Source organism: Prinia subflava, chromosome 3, assembly GCF_021018805.1.
Source record: "Prinia subflava isolate CZ2003 ecotype Zambia chromosome 3, Cam_Psub_1.2, whole genome shotgun sequence".
NCBI classification, from domain to species: Eukaryota; Metazoa; Chordata; class Aves; order Passeriformes; family Cisticolidae; genus Prinia; species Prinia subflava.
The window spans coordinates 35834157-35853750 of NC_086249.1; positions in this window are offsets into that span (position 1 = coordinate 35834157).

A 19594-nucleotide genomic window follows, 5' to 3' on the forward strand; every position below is an offset into this window, starting at 1 on the left:
CAGGCTGGATTGGACTTTGAGCATCTAATATTGTGAAAGGTGTCTCAGCTCAAGGAAGGGATGTTGGAGCTAGATGATGTCTAAGGTTCCTTCCAATCAAAACCATTCTAGATTCTGTGGCGATATAGGGCATGTGAAATAGCTTGGTAAAATCCAGACATTAATCTATACACAAGTGAGCACATACACCCATGCACATATAAATGTTTTTGCCTATATTTAGTGATATTATAAATATGTAAATATAAACAGCAGCACACCAAAATGTCTGCTAATTTTATTTGACATATTTATATTGATTCCATTTGAATAATTGGACCGTATTTATGACTATATGTCACAGCCAAATGGAGTTCAATGGCTGATTTTCTCTTTATTCATAACTTAGTGTCGAAATACAGATTACTTTTATCTCTTCTTTTTCTGAAAACATGGAATTAAGCTATTTGAATCCTGGATTTTCAAGGGTGGGAAAGTGACCTTATATTATTCAGAAACACTTTTTCACATCACTTTACTTGGAATTCTTTCTTTGACTAGAATCGGGGAGCATGACAATTATAAAATAGCTTATGAAGACAAGCTTATTGCTATTTACTTAGTAATCAGATGAATTCTTCAGTTTCTGCTTTAAATAATCACTTTTCAAAGAGAAACATTGCATCCTTTTTAAAAAAACCAACTTTGTATTTGCTCAAAAATCAGCCAGTGTACTAATATTTTCTAGTGCCATTCCTTTTCTGTATTTTTGCCTAGCTAGCCTCATTTTCACAGCTTTTATGTTCTCCACTTCTCTTGCCAGACTTTGAGAGCTGTGAGCTGTTTTGTTTGTTTGTTTTGCTTTGATTGCCTTGACGCTAAAATTCAAGATTTCCAGACACTCCTTGCCCACTGCCAAAGGGTTAAAGAGGAGCATTGGCTTGTTTGGTAGGTTTTTCCATGCTTTTATGGCTCTGCAAAAGGCAACTTGCAAAGCAGTAAAAACAAAAGGCACTGAAATGCAGATTTACTATGGTTTTTTCCACCTTATCATTGTATGAGATTTGCCTCTACACTCATTTTACTGTGGGAGCAGCACAATGAATACTGCTCTTTAAAAGGTATCTGTCACTGGCCAATATGATGATAATGAGCATAAGCATCTTGTGTGATTCTCTCTTCTTGTTACTATGTGGTCTTTTTAAATAAAGATACGAATTTTAGGCATCACAGAATTTTGCAGTGAACATCAACTGTTGTTTTTTTCCAGAGTTTTTACTTTTTCCACGATGTCATGATTTCTGAATTCTCTTCTCATTAGATGGTATTCGTGGGCCATTTTCATACGTGCCTGTTTGATGCCAATTCTGTTCTATGGACTTGCTGGCAGCAGGTGCCAAGGGTTGTCAAGTGGAGAGCTGAGAGGATGAAAGAGAATGACAGACTTACAGAGTGCATTGGCATATTTATTTGCAGAGTCATATTCAATCAAAACTAACTTTTATAACTCAGCTCCCTCATGTCATTCTCAACCACTGTGTAAAAGGCCAAGGATGAACATGTCAGCTTGAGATAGAAGCTCATGGCAGCCTTTGAGACAGATTGTCTTCTCATCTTCATGTTGAAAATTAAATTTTTCAATTTTTTAATATGGTTAAACTTGCCTACTGCTGCATTTGCAGACGGGAAAAACAGACAAATGAGAATATACTGAGAACTGGATTTTGAAATGACACAAAGTACCTTTCCTGTCAGTAAAAAAAATAATGCTCAGTTGAACTGATACACAGTTTGTATTGCATTCTCAGTCTGGTGCAAGATAGCTGTTTCTGAACAGGGATATATATTGTATAGGCATTAAGGAGAAGAGAAAACATTTTATTGAGTTTATGAAACTGCCTAACTATTGACAAAGCCAAAAACCCCAATCATTTGCTCTCTTTAATTCCTCTTTTCTCTCTGAAAAAGAAGGGTCCTTGTTTTTTTCTTAATTCCATCCATTTTGCTGACTATTCTCCCAGTTTCTCCAGTAAAGAAACGAAGTAATAATAACTAATGCCAGGAATAATTATTCAGTGTCTCCAGCAGGTATGAATATCATGCATGTTGTCAACATGCAAGAGGTCAGGGAAGTGACTGCCTAGTAAGATGAAAAGAAGTAACAGAAGCAGCTGGGCTAGTAATTATCCCTCTAACTAGAGCACAGGGCAAACAAAACTAGCTGCTAAACTAGGTCTCCTCATGCTAAGTATTGCTGCATGGAATTCCTCTGGAATGGCACTTTTTAGGATTACATGCTGCTTTAGGGCCTTGTCCTTGTGCTTCCCCACATGCCTGGGATGACCACAATGCACGGCCACTCTGGCCCCAGGCAGGCCGGCAGTGCCGAGACATCATCATCCCTGTGCTGCGATGAGCAGAACAAGTGTCTGGGCACTACTGGAAATAGTAACAAGCCTCCAGTTTTTGCTTTTAAGGACCTGGGTGGGAGCAGTGATACATTAACAGATGTTCCATCCTATTCACATATTTTCCATATGACAGATCCTCTGACAAGCAGCTGTCGAGTAAGAGAGGGCAAACAATGTTAGCATCTATGCCTTGGATTGGTTTCTTATCTTTTCAGCTCAGGCATACTTGTGTTTCAAGCCCCACTGATTGTAAAATTGACTCTCCCACAGCACATTAAATGTGTACCTAAGCAGCTCAAGTGTGATTATTATTAAACAGCATCAGAGTTTATGTTCAGCTCTCAGATTTAACCTCCAGAAGATGGGCTTTTTCTGTCCTCACTCTCAGTCCCACCGTGACTTTGCATCTGAGTAAGGGGTGTAGAATTTGGCCTCATCATAACAGTTTATTCAAAATAATGCCTTTCCAAAACAGCTATTGCCTACATCACCTCAGTCCCCAGTGACCATAAATCAATACAGCTTGATAGCACTGACTTAGACAGAGATATATTGGTTATTATGTCAGCCAAGAAGCTGATCTACATATATGTAAATCAAACGCAATGTTGGTTCCCCTAATTATTGACATATTGATGGTCATGGTCTCAGTCAGGTAGTTACTTTCCTAGGGTGACAACAAATTATGTCTCCTCTGCTCTCAGAATTCAATTCGAGAAAATAACATTTTAATTTACATTATTTTGTTCTCTTGTTTGAATCTCAAGATTCAGAATTAATCTGACTTAATATTTGTACAAATTACCCATGGTAGTAATTTCTCACTCTTATGAGGCCTTCTGATATCGTTAAAATTAATGGCATATGGTAATTCTTTCAATTTTCATCCCTCTTTGGGAAATGAGTCAATGACTATTTAATGTCATCTTATTATGGTTCCCTAGTAACTTTTAGTTTAATCAGTGATGGTTTCATTTGCTGAGAGAATTCTGCTTATGTTCTGCTCCCTTCTCACAAGGTAAATTTCCCAATCCAGTAACTGAGCAGGCACTAAGTGACACAAGTTCCAGCTGCCAGGCAATGTGGAAATGCTCAAATTCAAATTCACAGGTCAACTGTGTATCAGTTGCTATGACCTCTTCTGAACACTTGCATCATACTTCCTTTTAAAGCAGTCTTGACCACATTGTACCTATCTCTCTTCTTTCTGTACCCTATTGTATTCTGAATTCGCCCATCAGGAGTGACTGGTGATGCTGCAAGCATCAATCCTGGAGTAATAGGCTGCCAGAGGTTTGCACTGCATAGTAAATTGCCTTATAGTACTAATATTAGAAAAACTGCAATGTAAAGACCGCTACAAACATTCCCACTCCAGGATAACTTGAACTCTGCTAGGCTTGGTGCTCAGACCACCTCCTTCAGGACCCTGCTCCTGTGCCCAACCACCCCTTTTCCTAATATCCAGCCTAAACCACCCTTGACTCAGCTTCAGGCCATTTCCTCAGGTCTTGTCACAGGTTATCAGAGTGAAGAGTTCATTGTCTGCCCCTCTGTTTCCCCTTGTGGGAATGCTGTAACTGCAATGAGGTCTTCCCTCAGCCTTCTCCAGGCTGAACACACCAAGTGATCTCAGCCACTCCTCACACAGCTTCCCCTCCAGGCCCTTCACCATCCTTGTTGCCCTCCTTTGGATGCTCTCTAGCAACTTAATGTCTTTCTTATCTTGTGGCACCCAGAGCTGCCCCCAGCACTGGAGGTGAGGCTGCCCCAGCTCAGAGCAGAGGGGACAATCCCCTCCCTTGCCCGGCTGGCCATGCTGGGCCTGATGCCCCCAGGACAGGGCTGGCCCTCCTGGCTGCCAGGGCACTGCTGCCTCATACTCAGCATTAGTTGGAACTAACATTCATACAAGGTATTTGGCTTTCTTGGATCAATACTGTGTTATCAGAAAGGAATTAAGGTTTATGCAGAGGGGCCATGGCAAGATTTAATGAGGCAAAAGGCCTACCAGTGATTCCCTCTCACGTGTTGTAATGCTGGTTGTATAAAATGGCTCTCAGTCCTTTTTTGATTATACTTTGGAAAGATGGTAACACACAGCAAATGATCACATTGGGAAGAACAAATAAAAAGAAGAAAATAAATTCATGTGTTTCAGTGTTTTTTTTTCATGGCATTCCTTGAAGGAGGCACTTCGGAGAAAATAAGGGTTTCAACTCTTTCTGTAATCTTTTAATGAATAACAAAGCGGAAAAAGATTGGCTATATTTCCAGCTTTTGTTGTTTTCTAAACTACGTGACAGTTGCATCAGAGAAGCTGTATACCAGACTGAGAGCTTTTTAACTGCTAACTGAACCTGTGGGTGATGCCAGAGGAGCAGCATGTTTTAGGCCCTTAACCATTTTAATATGGGACTCCATCATTTCTGCCTTAGGAAATCTTGTGTTTTCATCATTAGAGCTATGTTGCAAATGAACTAAGTATGCAATTGCTAAGAAATAGTCAAACCACTGAAAAACAAACTGCTGCAATATGTTGTTTTGCTCTAATTCACTGTAAGGATCCCTAGAGGAACAAGAAAGCTAATTTGACAATGCCAAAAGGACCCATCACACAATAATATGCTTTCAGAAGAAAAAGATAAAAACTAGAAAATTATTGCTAGTTTTAGCTTGAGGTAGCTTGATTTTACAGTACATAATTTTTATTTCTTTAAAGACTGGCAGAAGGTCAGTCCTTTCGTTTGAAAGGTTTTCATGATGGAGATTAAACTCTGTAAAAAGATTTATTATGTAGGATTATAGGATCCCCTTCATGATGAGGAATTTATTGGCAGTTCAGCTGATAGAAACTGTAAGTGGAAAAAGCTTTCCTTTTCCTTTGTAGTTTCTGACCAAGGTGTTAGGCTCAATGCTGCTGTCTTTGCTGAGGTAAAGCTTCTCTCTAGAAACACATATTGAGACTAAAAGGTTTTATACGTGTGAAGACTTAGCAGTTTTCTGGTTTATCTTATCATGTAAGACCGCTTTTTATTAACTGTGAGCAGAGTGACCTTAGGTAAAATTTCAGTGTCAAACATTTCACGTGGTGCACTTTATTTGGTGTGTGTGAATTTTAAAGTGTTCATGTCACTGCTTTGAAGCTCCTTTGTCACTGTCATTATAACAAAAACTGTTGTAATGAGTTTATGTAAAAAAGCACAAATGCAAAGCACAAAAACTCTACTGAGTATTCCATCCTAGTTTGGGCAGGTACTTCATTATGAGCTTAACTAGGATCACAGCTACATATTACTGAGTAGGACCAAGTAAAAAGCAATTCACTACCATCAAGCTTTGCCTGTATGAAGGACTCTATTGGTGGCGGGTTTGCCTTATACCATAAACTCTATTTCACAGACAATACAAAGCTGAGTGCTGCTTGCTTAATGCATTCAATCTGCATAAACACCTCGACTTAAAGTGATTATTGGCATGAAAACAGCAAAAAGGGTTCAAGGAAATTGTTTTTGCTACTTTTATCCTTGTATTTCTTGTGACAAATGAACATCTCAGCATCTCAGCTGAAACTCTACATGTTGCTGCCATCTAGTCCTTGAATTTCCCAGCAAGACAGACACTTCTCTGTGGGAATATCTGTGGTCAAAATCTACTTCATCTCCACTCCCAGAGATTATTTTTCCTTCTTCAAATTCATATTTTCCTCACTAGCCCTTTCCTCAGAAACACAAGCAGATATTGCAGCATTTGGCACAGCTGAGGGGTTGAGGAGGGTGGAAATTCCACATGTTAAGGACAAGGGTGAGAACAGCCATGATTTCCTTGTTGGGGTATTTTTTGATTTTTTTTCTTGTTATGTTTATGAAATTGAGAAACCCGTAATCTTATTACGTGACCGTAGGAATTTTCAAAGCTGAAGTGCTACTTAAACATGCATTTGTTAGCATACTGACATAAAAAAAATAAAAGAAGTGTTCAGAACAAGTCTGGTAAGTTAAATAACTCATTCTGCTCAATCAGTGCATATTTTTAACAATCATGCATTTTATTTATTTTAAACATATAAACCCCATATTTTTGAATTAATTATGTTATTTGCACCAGATTTGGAAATGCTTAAGAATGTGGCATAGTTTTAGATAACCAAGCCAACTGAGTACCATGGGTTTCTTCATTCCTTATCAGCCATCCTGGAGCTTCAAGCTGGCTGAGTTTGTACATATCACTACATCTCTGAAAGACATCTGGCCTTGATTGCCTTGCATGCATCATGAGAACGTTTCACACTGTACAGTACAGATAAACAGAATTATTAAACCCTTGATTTTTAAACTTATTGAATCTTCCTTTCCCACAATTATCTCTGTGAAGCATTTCAGATCATATAGGTAAAAGAGACTTAAATTTGTGGTTTAGGTATTATTTGCAGACTCACTTTTCCACATGGATATAGTGTGGCTGGTTGAATGTGTTGTTAAATGAATGAATGTTCCACCAAAAACCACCTTTTTTCAGCCACCACCTCCTTAAGCAGAAAGAGAGGCTATAATTTTGCCTTTCAGGACAGAGACAAGCACCTTTAAAACAGAACAAATATAAAGCCAAATTTTAAGCTAACTATACTGTTGACTGAGGAGTTTTGTCTTCTGATGGATGCAAATCACATTCACAGATTAAAGTAATTTTCTGTGGCCTAAAGGGAACTTTCTGGATCCAGTCATTAACTTGTTTAAGTATTTTCATGTGTGGAAAACCCCACCTTTTTTTTTTTCAAAAAATGTAAATTTTTAACACAGTACTTGAGAAACACATCTCATTATGTTTGGGATTTTTATACTGGCTGCAGACAAGTGATGTGATAATATGAACTTTAAAAAGGCAGACATCAGCAGAAATTATTTCACACCTAGAAAAATTCTCACAGTAAGCTTTTGGAAACCTCAGATCAACAACATTTTTGTTTGCATCCCAGCAAAGTGTACAGGAAAACAATTTCTACTCTGTCAGTGATGAACCAAGCAATCCACCTTCCAAGGTGCAAAGCGTTATAGTTTATGAAACCTTGTCAGATCTTGCCTGCATTTCAGCATTTTACAAGCTACCACCTCAGCCTGGAATAAATTAGTAGGAAATTGCTGTTTACCAAGTGTTAAAAATGTTTCAGTTAATAGCTGTGTTAATACACAGTGGTTGTGACAGAAGTAATTAGGTTATCTTGTCTATCATTTTCTATGCTGCCTTCAGCGGAAGAGAAATAACTTAGAAATACCTACAAGATAAACACACCACCATATAAATACTATTTTAAAACATTAACTTGTTTCAAAAACATGAACACTTACTGATCTGTTAGAAAGAAAGAGAAAAAAAACCACTTGAATTTGACTTGATTTAGGAAAAACAATCTTTGAACAGCTTTCTTTAACTAAATGCTAATTATATAACATTTGTTAAAAATGTAATATTTCCTGAAAATATCCCATTCACCTAATTTTGAGAACTAACTAAAAGATTTTGCAGATACATACCCAGTCTGCTTGGTTTTTTCTAATGTATTGACAAGAAGTTCATCAAGAGAAAACCTACCTTGCAGATGGGTGATGTATCCTTGGAGTTGAATACTCTTTAATGTGCTTTTATTTTTCTGAGAACATTTTTCTGGGACTTTGGAGTATGTAAAAATAGTACTGTTTTAGAAACATCACACAGGAGAAAAAGCAGTGCCCCAGATAGACACTTTTTCATGCACAGGCACTGCTGCATGAAGTCCTATTGATCCAAGAAACATATTTTCTCCTTAAATTCTCTCAAGCTGCTTTTCAAATTTGTCACAGGCCAGTAAAAGCACCTGGTCAACTGCATTTTGCCCTTTTGCTACATTCTCTGTACCCTTGTGAACTTGTCCATGTTTCTCATTTGTGACTGATACTGTCTTTCTGGCATGCATTTTCTCTCCCCTTTCCCATTGACTGTGGACTTTGGCATTAGTGAAGGAGTAGAGTGTTTTTCCTTGTTTTCTTGCAAATTGCCGATGGGGGAATATCAAATGCTCTGCTACAGTTTGGATGCTGGTTTGCATGTGAAATAACTCCAGAATAGAGATACTGAATGGGTATTTTAAGAGCTGAATCAGCCCCAAATGTCTACAGCAGTCATATAGCTTATATGCTGCACAGATAAAAATGCCCATATTTCAAGAGAAATCAAGAAATTTTTGTACTTGAAAGAGCTATAAAGTATAAACATTTTTTTAACATATCAGAATTTTTCTGCCTAATTGGATTAGGATCAACTTAATTAAAAGATGCCTGAATCATTTAAATTTTCTGTGATACAAAGTAAGCTAAAACAAAAACACCAATGATAATATTCATGGTTTGTATTAAGAGTTCACATCTGTAGTTAAATTGAAACAGATGCTTTTCAATACAAGCCATTGTTTTTTACTTGAATGTGACAATATGTTTTGATGTTTTTCTCCTTAATTATAAAATCATGTAATGAAGTCTCTTTAGTATGTGTGTGGCAAATTGCCAAAACCTCTGTTTTTCCAAAGTCTTTGGTAAAATTTCTCATGGTACCTTAGTTAAGATTGTCCATCACAATGAGATGATTATTACCCTTCTGGATCACAGAAGGTGAATTTGGGTATTCTGGAGGGCTCTCAGCAGGACTAGAAACATAAGAATGCATCTCAGGTTTCCCTAAGGTTGGCCAAGACCAGGCTTTCCTGAACATAAAGGCTCATGTTGGACCTTCTCAAGAAAAATCTCCTGTTAAGTATGTCTTCATTATTTCCAAGGATCAGTGTGAATGTATTTGTTGTTGTGCTAGATCAATTGAAGTCAAGTAATAAGGATAAAACTCCATGAACCTTCTGAACCTGGTGACTGGGCTGGGCAGTCTGAAATCGCAAGAAATTTCATCCCCCGACAGAAAGTGTGAGTGACTAGGAAAAATACCCATATCTGGTTATTAATCATAAGTCAGTTTGTGGTGTTTAAGTCAGTTTGTTCAGTACAGTGATGAAGATACAAAAGCTAGAAATAGAAAACTGCAAGTAACTTTAAGTTTCCTGACAACAGATGTAACAATAACAATGGTAAAAAACTATTGCTAGAAATGATGCTTCATTTCTTCAGTATAAACGTGAAGTATATGTGACTATGGATGGAGTGCAGAAACAAACAGATCTGAAATCTTGTCCAAAGATCTAAATCTTTTTCAGCATTCAGGGATTTGTCTTTGAAATAGAAAACAAACGTTTGTTGAAGATGCATAAGTCATTTAAATTTTAAGGAAACTGGATGCAATTTTCATAATTCTGGAGCTCATCTAGGAGCTTCAGGTAGCACATGAGCAGAGAAGCCCTCCAAATTACACAGGATTGTACTGTGAGGCTGGGTTGATTAGCACGAAATCAGCTAGAAAGCCAAGGATACAGACAGGTCACATACTATTCCTGGCCTTGGGCAGAAAAGGAACTTCTACAGCAGCATAATGATGTTGTCTATTTTGGTTTTTCTCTTCTAAAACTCTGAGGGCTTTTGACTGCTAATGAAAGCTGATTAATGTTTTCATGAGCCATCTATGATAACCTCAATACCCTTCTTTTTCATTGTAAAAATGATTGCTTTTTAGATATGCTTCACTTTATATTTTCCACACTAAATTTCACCTGCCAGTTTTTGCTTGCTGAGTGAGATATTTTCCCAGCTGTCCAAAGCCTTTATCCTTAATTATCCCGAATAACTTAGAAAACTCGATGAACTTTTCTCTGATGAATTGGCTGCTTATCTACTTTTGGATCACCTTAATGTCAGGGGTTTTGTTCTTCATGGTTTTTGGAGCCCAGTTTCTCTGAATCCTGCATGAAAGAGTTAGGCTTGAGGTGATGAAGCAGCTGCAAAAAGATTAATACTCTAAATGAGCTCCTGAGTATTTAGGGGACATCATCTGTGCTGTAGATTCACAATTCTTCACTCTGATTTCCTTCAGGTTATCAACTATATGTTGGTATTATAGATCCTTATGAAAGCTTTCTAGGAGAAATTCTTTGTATGGATTTTGTTTTATTTGGAATAGCTACTTTTACTGTTTTCAGTCACCATTCAGACTTGAGTATGTGTTTTTATAAAGGCCTCTATTATTCTGCTCCCAGAGAGATAGTTTTTTAAAAAAATGATTTTTATTCACAAACACGTTAATGACATCTCAGCATCAGATTTGTCAAAGAACCACATGAAAAAACCTTGATTACTGCCACACATATTATTCTCAAGTGATTCTTACACCAAATTAATGCTGAGTTTCTGCATGGGTGAGAATTAGGAACAGCTGAAAGTGGCCCCATAGTATTTTTTTTTCCCAGTTCAGTGATTCCACTTGAGATGAGAATGAGGACCTAAAAAGCAGAGAAGGATTGCTCCCTGCCAGTGTCTGGGCAGGAGGTGTGCAATAGGAGCTTGGACCTATTGGCAGAGCTGTTGAACAGGAGAGAGAAACTTGGAGCAGGTGCAGCAGGTGGGTCCGACAGAACGACAACGTGCCAATGTCAGTCCTGGGGGCAAACTGAGCTGAAAGCATAGGTGTTTTATATATGCCTTGGGAAGTGTTCTTGTCATGAAGTGAGAGTGGCATGGGTGCTTCTTACTCTTATTTAAAGTGAAATTGTTGCCCATACCATGAACCAGCCTGATCACAGCAATCTTTCACGCTTTGCAGTGGCTTGTACACCACACACAGCCATTTCACAAAGGAACAGGTCAGGCTTTTCCTGCCTGGCAGCCATGCAAACCCACCACATCTTGGAGGTCAAATGGGGCCCTCTCTCCCTCAAGCACTATCACCACTGGTGAGGTTGAGGTTTGATGGAACATCAGAGTGACCCCTGTGATCCCTGCACACTTGCAGTGAGAGCCCCACTGCCTGCTCGGGCTAGGAGTAAAAGCAACACACATCACTGCTCTGACTCAAAAGCTGTGTTGCCTGTGGACTAACCAGGCAGATGCATTCCAGGGAATGAATTTGAATTCACTTCCAGACTGGAGTCAGGTTATGGGACCTGTCCCCTCGAACTCTGCCATATCCCCAGAGCCCAGAGTGAATTAGGACCTGGCGTGGACCTCTATGTTGGTGGCAGCTGGGAAGACAAAGCTTCAAACAAAGTCATCTTCTGCAATATATCCCTGGGATGCAGTAAAGCTTAGTTCTAATTTCATCTGCTGATGATTTGACTAGCACATCTGGAGCAGACTTTCTATCCCAACTGTCTTCCCACTCAGCAAAAACCTGTACTCGGCCTTCTTTTAAAAATTGTTTAGCAAACTGATAAATAAACATTTGTAAAGCATTCTGAAGATGGGAAATGGACCTTCCACCTGACAAGCCTCTGCTGTTCCTGACTTGTTTCCATACCAAATGTTTTTCACTACTCTGATATTCCTCTGCAATATCACATTTTCCCCTGTATAACAGAGGTAGATTTTTGGGTTTCTGTTCTTGAATTTGCCATTGATATCTTGTGATCATGGATATAACTGCTCTGCACTTTGTCAGTGTGTATAGTGGTTATAAAAAGCATCTAGCCAGCTAACAGGAAATGTGAAATGGAGGGACGTGATGAAAACTTCGACTTGTTTTTATGGGCTCATGTGAAAGTCAGATATAAACATGCCAAGCAAACAAAGTTTTACTGCTGTTATTGTTTAGTTTGATATTTACTATTTAGCATGATGGAAAAATATCGCAATATGATAGAGGACAGCTCTGGCAAACAAAATCTCCCTTGGACTTTTTGGTCTCACCAGATAGTTAGCATACAGCATACTTGGTGTATCTGGCAGAAGAAAAAAGAAAAAGAGAGAGAAAATGTGCATCCTGCAATTCTGTTTTCACCAGGCACTGGCCAATAAATTATGTCTAGACTTTGTCCCTCAACCACTATGCAGAAGGTCTGGACTGAACCACCTATAATAAATTAATTGTGGTGAGAAAAAAAAAATCACAGTGGGAAAAGAAGCAGGGTCTTCATTTCAGCTTCCCATATAACTTCTCTGCCAATAAACAGCTTTACTATGATAGCTCAGCCAACAGGCACTCTTTTGAAAACTTGTACTGGAGCCCAGACTTTCTTACAATATCACAGTTCACTGACTTGCCAAATAGTTTCTGGGTAGATAGCACATCTGTATCTGGATCCATCCCAGTATTTTCTTATACAGCTAGACTCCATCTGAAGTATTTAACATAAAACCCTCTGTAACCTCTTCTTGTTTCGAGCTTTGAAATCAGAAGAATGATGAAATATTTAATTATCTGTATGTCCTGCCAAGGCTCTTTCATTATTTACCTATAGCTGTCTGTTTGCAAGAGGAGGAAAAAAAAGAACACATTTTCTGAAAACAAGACTCTGTCTGGGAGGTCTGTTTTTGGAAAAGTGGTCAGCTCCAGCTCTCTGTTGAGGTGTTGCAATCCTGTGCCTTCTGCACAAGAGTGGAGACAAAAGATGTGACACACCTCAGCTGAGCTGCAAATGGGCTGGGCAAGAGCCAGTTCCCACGTGGCCCATGCATGGCATAGAAACATAGATAGAAGGGCCCACAGTTTTTAGAGTCTGGCAGTTTGCACCTGCCAAATATATGCCCACATACTTGTGGCCATAAAATGAGTTATACATGTGAACCTCAATATATGCCACTTCTATTCCGTGATTTATATTCCTGACTAGGTAGTCAGAGAGGCAAACATGCTCAGGTTTCAGCAATGAAGTGCAGACACAGATTTTCTAAGTAGAACTTGCTCTTTTACAAGTGCATCCCATTGCAGTTTTATTTAGTAAGATGAGAGAGTCTGGGTCAGAAGCAGGAGAAAATAAAATATACAGCAGCTACTTCATAACCTACTAAGGATTTATGTGACTCTTTGCTTTTACAATGTAATTGTATTCACTCTTAAATACACCATTCCTATACATGTGAGTCCAACCTAATGCATGTGGGATAGTGGAGCAGGTTGCAGTCCTGCAACAGGACTTTGTGACACACAGAACCTGTTTAAGGAAAGCTTTATTATTAGTTGTTTAGTAGTAGACACAAAGGTAGTAGCCAAAGGAAATGAAAATAAAACAGTGGATTTTCCACCTGTCCAACTTACCTAGAGCCCTTCAGTCGCACCATGCTTATTAGGCTAGCAGGCTGAAACTGAGATGTGCCAAAGATTTTTTTCTCCTCCGTTGTTTCTCGCAAGCAACAGCTCACTCTCTGGAAGCACTCTTATGAAACCTTGCTAGCATCCTTTGTTCTTTTGTCCTTGGATGGCTGTGGGTCCTTGATTGCTCTCAGACAGAGCCAGAGATGGAACCATCATCAAAGCTATCAGTTCTGGCTAAACCTCTTAAAGATTTGTAAGTATTAGGGTTTTTTCCAGGCTGATGCTTGGTGAGTTAGACCAATGTAGTCATACAAAAAACATCTCTGTAAACAGGCTAGCACACAACATTAGTAGATGGTTGCCTGACAATGCCAAGTCTATTATAAATACCCTTTGAAAATAGCATTAGAGCAGTGCATAAGGTATTAAGATTGCCTATTGAATCATTCATAAGCCAGGGAATAACAAAGTTGAGGTACCATGATTGAACACAAAACTTTTAGTGTGCTATTTGATACATCGTGTCTTCAATGGGACTTTAATTACCATTAGCATACTATTTCTCAAAGAATACCTTCCTACTTTCCCTGTCACCATGATTATTCCTATGTGCAGAATTTTGTAGTGCTTTTCATCATTCCATGCTAATTTTTTCCTCTGAATATATAATTATTTTTTTTCTTATTTAGAGACATATGAACTTTCACACACCCCCAACATTTTTGTAGCTGTACCTTAAAGCTCTTTTTCAGACTAAATTATATACATCTCTCTCTAAGCAATGTGTGAAATAGGACTTTTGATTTTTATTCAAGATTTAATCCTGTTGAAGTTTATAGCACTTACATAGTTGAGGTTAATGATTTTGAGTTATATTCTCAGGAACCCAACTGTCTCAGAAGGTCAAGGAGATTACACTGTTAATTTTGCAGATCTGTTGAAAATCCATGCATATACATTACAAATTTTTAAACAGTGATTTTGGGTTTATGATATGAGTAATCAGCAGTTTAATATTTTAACGTAAGTGGAAATGGTAGTGACTTAAACACCTATGACAATAAAAATCATGAATGGGATAGCCCCCTGTACTATAGAAATGTATAGTTCAGCAGCATCCAGGCTAATGCTGCAGTATATGAATATATCTACAGAGATATCACACAGTTCATTTCAGTAGCACTTCTTGATGAGCAGTGTTCTCACCAGGGGATTTGAGGATGACAGTGTTTGGTGGACCACGGGTGAACAGAAGAGCTAAGAGGAAGCTTTTAAGCTGCCAGTCTCCATGTGGGACGGCTGGAAGACAAATAACGGTGGGAACTGATGTGATCAGAGCTGCCTTGAGCAACTCTACAAGTGCACAGTAAGGAAAGACTTGGTTGGAGTCTCTGTAATGTCCTGTTCACCCAGCTCATTCCAGCGTTGCCATTTATTTTGTGCTTTCAAACATACAGTCCATGGGGTGGCTACAGGCTCACCTCTTTGGGTGGTGAACAGTATACTTTGGGGGGAATAAGAATGGGAAAGATAGGAAAAGCTGATCAGGAAATAACAGGAAAAAAAGACTCCAAGGAGAAGAAAACCTGAAAGAAAATATGTGGACTCTGCTGGGTACTGAGTAAAGTGTTAGATGATCAGAGAAGCACTTTTCAGATATCTGGCAAATGCATGGACAAACTTACAGCTGGCTTCTGTAGTGCTTTGGATGTATTGCAACCTGCTGTGTATAAACATATGAAGACCAGGATGATGTGGAATCTGCGAAGCCCTGGGAAATTCCTGGAGTACTCTCACACTTAATGTGAGTATCTCAGAAATGAGGAAGAGTCATTAGAACATTGAAATGTTCTAATTGAATATTTCAACATTTTCATACCTACTTTAACTGATTGTTTTCATTCCCATTCCTGCTTCCCCAAAGCTGTGTTATTTAATTTTTTCATCCAAATCTGGGACACAAGCGTGCATGAAATACTGGCATCTTCATTTGAACTTGCTGGGTTTGCTTTTCTATCAGAACCCCTTGAAGAGGAGAATAAAGAAAATCATTTGGGATGATTTGTGTACCAGTGTGTCGACAGGTACAACAAGAAACCCGAATGGAACTGTGCACACAGAAAAACATATGAAATAAATCAGTGCAAGTTAAGAGGACTCGCCCACCCATCTTTTCTTTGCTGGAATGAATTGTGTGTAAGTTTCCACTGGATCATGCTTTGATTGTCAGGATTGATTAAATATTTTCTGCTTTCAACTCTGAGGAGATGCTTTTAATAATTTTTTAATATTTTATCGGAGCACTATGTATGCTGGCTCCCATTAGCAATGAAATCCAGTGAGATTTGGATTTGACTGATAGCATGGATTTTGCCTTTCTTCAGTTACTTCTTATGTACCAAATAGATGAGCTGTTATTGGTTTGTAGAAACAAAACAATCCCCCAAATTATACCTCCAGTCAGGTCACCAAATTTGAATGGATATTATAATATATTTTTAAGTCCTGTGTGAATGCTTTGACTGTTATTACCCACTCACTTGCATCTGAATTAGGATTTTAAACAACTAGTCATAAACCTAGTCAGTGAGCTTTGCAAATGCCTGTCTAAAAAGGTTATGCCAAAGCATGTGGGTGACTGGATTCAGTATTTGCATTGCGCACACATGTAAGATTATCCCTTCTTGGGTGTCTTCAAGTACCTGCAAATGAAGAGGGCACTTGAGGATAAGTATACCTGTTTTGGCCTCCTAAAAGCCATAGTTGCCCCACTCCTGTGAGGTTCTTCCTGTCTTGCCTTTGCATTCTCAGGATTTCCATTTGGCCCAATTGCTCATTATTCCTTATTGGTTCTGAAAAAACATATTCAAGTTTTTTGGCAAATGCCATCTATTGCCCTGCTATCTATTACAAATTTCTTTGATTGACTTACTTTAAAGACTCCAGCTAACTTCACTTGTATCTTAAGGACAGAAATTTTCTACCAGAAGCAATTTTTCTTATGGTAATTTTGGGAGCTGCTGTTTTAGTGGGAAAATCTTTGCTTTATTATCATATGGCCACACTACAACCTCGAGCTACTTGACATACAAATAGCTACTCACTATGGAGGCAACTATTGACTTCTGGATGATGATCATCCCCAGTCAGTTCAGATTTTCAGGAACTAGTCAGTTTAAAGCAAGGAACTATTATCCTTGAATGACCCACAACAGGTTGAACTATCTCAGTGGGGAGAAAAGAAATGGCAAAAATAAGAGACATAACAGATATTTTGCTGATCCAGGTACTATACTCAACTTTGAAATGGAAATGAAGAGGAATTGAGAAAAGCAAAAATTGTGTTTGACTTAGATTAAGATGCTAAAAAGGGCTGAGGAATCTGAGAGCATTTGGAAAGGAATGAAAGGACTTTTTAGCAGAGCTAGAACAACTCATTTTAATGAATTAAAGATTTGGGTTAAATTGTAACAGACATAACAAATAGTTAGGGCCTTAAATAATCATCACCTGGCCTGTTAACAGATTTAGAAACCTTCTGACCTTGGAGAATTCAAGTTAATCTAATTTGTTGTAGTTTGTTGTTTTTTTTTTAAATCAATAATCAACTTTTCTTCTTTTGAAATTACACATTTAAATAAAGTACTGAAAACAATTAATTACCCTTTGAAGAGACGGGTGGATAAAATCCCCTTTTTACAGTTCAAATCTGAAATAATTTTCTTTCATGATTCCTTCAACATGTCTCAGTGCTTGCTGAAACAGAACAATTTGGAAGACTTTTTGTGTACCAGAAAGGTGATGTTTTCTTGGATTTATGTAATCACAGGTTTTCAACTGCTTTAATGCCAATAACTAACATTTCCAAATGTTTGGTGTGTGGAAAGATCAATGGCTTTACTAATCTAAATGTATTACTGCCCTCACCCTTCCCTATTTCAAATCTGGTTTCTGTTTAAAGCTCTCCATAACTTCAGCCTTATTCTAGGTTAAATGTTATATTAATCAAGCTGTGGATAAAGGCCACATATATGACTGAAGCTGTGTTTATTAGCTTTAGTGAAGCCTTTGATTTGGTCACACATTCTTTGCTCTTAACAAAGCTTCAGAATAATACAATGTGGAGTTTATGTCAATCCCTAAATTGGTTATCATCATATTAAAGCAATAATGGAAAACAAAATATGCTCACTACAGTGGCATATGAGCTGATATTAAACTCTGTGGTGCAGGTGTTATCGATGGTATTCTTCTTCTAGTGCTCTGGTTGTTTTCTTTGGAAATGTCATATTTAATATGTGTGGATAAATAGAATATCTGCTTTTATAAAGAACTTTTTTTTAATCCTCCCTTTAATCATAAAGTAGACTTTATTTGTACTTTCCAGCTCATGCAAGATGTGCTCCGAGGAGAGGAAAATGGGAGATGTTCAAGTAGTTAATTGCTTCATGGTGTTACGAAGAGCTGTTTTGAGGCTGTGTGCAGCTCCAGCCCTCCTGTGGCTGGCAGGATTTCCAACTGCAGGGCTGTCCTGTGGAAGACATTATTGGCTTGATTCTCTCTTTGATGTGCTGGGTGTAATCCTCTCCCAGGATTAAGCATATGGTGTAAACTCACTCTGGGCCTCTAAAGGAGAAGGCCAGCACAGAGAGGCTATAGGTGACACCAACATGCAGAAAATGAGAATATTTATATTCTAAGAACTTCCTGGCTGTCAATATGTGCTCTTGTGCTGGTAGAATAGGGAGCAGAGGAAACAAATATTTTACCCTCTTTAGTGCATCAGTATAACAACTGACTATTGTTAATATTTATATACCAACATTATAATGGATGTGTTAAAACCCCTTATTATATCTGTAAAGAATGTAGTCACCAGAGCTCAGAGAAGGGCTCTGCCCTCCCACAGAGACAGTGGGTGGAAAGGTTAGCCTTCATCCCCATCATGGACAAATCAATATTGTGCCTGGAGGGCAACTTTCATGACTTTGTTGTGACTTGGTCTCCCTGTCCATTTTCTACTGACATGGACAAGAATTTCTCAAAATGCAGGAAGACCCAAAGGTTAACATAATTCTCCCTTTGAATAGTCAATCTTTGCAATGTATAGCCACTTATGTGGTCTCTGAGGCAGTGACTCTGTCCATGACAACAAGCACACCTGATTAAAAATACAGTGTTCTAAACTGCTGAAGCCTTTTTAAAAAACTTTCCTTCTTCTGCCAAGACTCATTGGCTGGGTGCTAAACGTGGAAAAAAATTACAGTTGTAAACAGAGTGCAGTTTTTAACAGGAGGAGATTTAACATCTGAAACTGGCACTGAGAGGTGTGATGCAGTCATTGGCACAGGGACACTTCATGCCTCAGCACTAGTTGGCACACAGGATGATTCTGTGACAAAAGTGAAAATACTTTCTTCATCCTCTGTTAGAATTCCTTCATTATGAGCTCTTGGATTATCTTGGAGATGTGGAGTGGCTTATGCTGGAGGCCGAGAACACTGGAAATAAATCTTTTTGCCTTTTAGAATGGGTACTTTGTTGGATTCTTGAGACTTGTTTTCCTGTTATATTGTTAAAATTAACTAAATCTTAAGGCAACTGTGTAAGGTTATTGTTTGCAGTGGTGTCTGCTGTAATTGTCTAGGTCACTTTGAGAACTGGCATCTGCTTTGATGCATTACATGCACTTTCTAACCTTCAAGCAAATTATTTCTTAAAAGCGAGGGAGAGAATTTTTCAAATCACCAGTTTTCAAATATTTTCTGAGAAGAAAGTCTTCAACAGTGTTCAGCACAGCTAATCTCTGCAAAATGAAATCGCTTCCATGCAGCCACCATATTTAATCAAGCTCCAGAAATGCCTAGGAAAGAAAGTCATATCACACAGTCTCACAGAACTGCAGCTGGGACATTCCATTATCCGTGACTTAAGATGGAGTTATTAACGCCACCAACACTCATAAGACATAGTGGTTTCTGCTAAGCACCTTTATGACATTGTTTTACCTGAGTGAATGACATAAGAAATTGACAAAATCATGGTGTAAC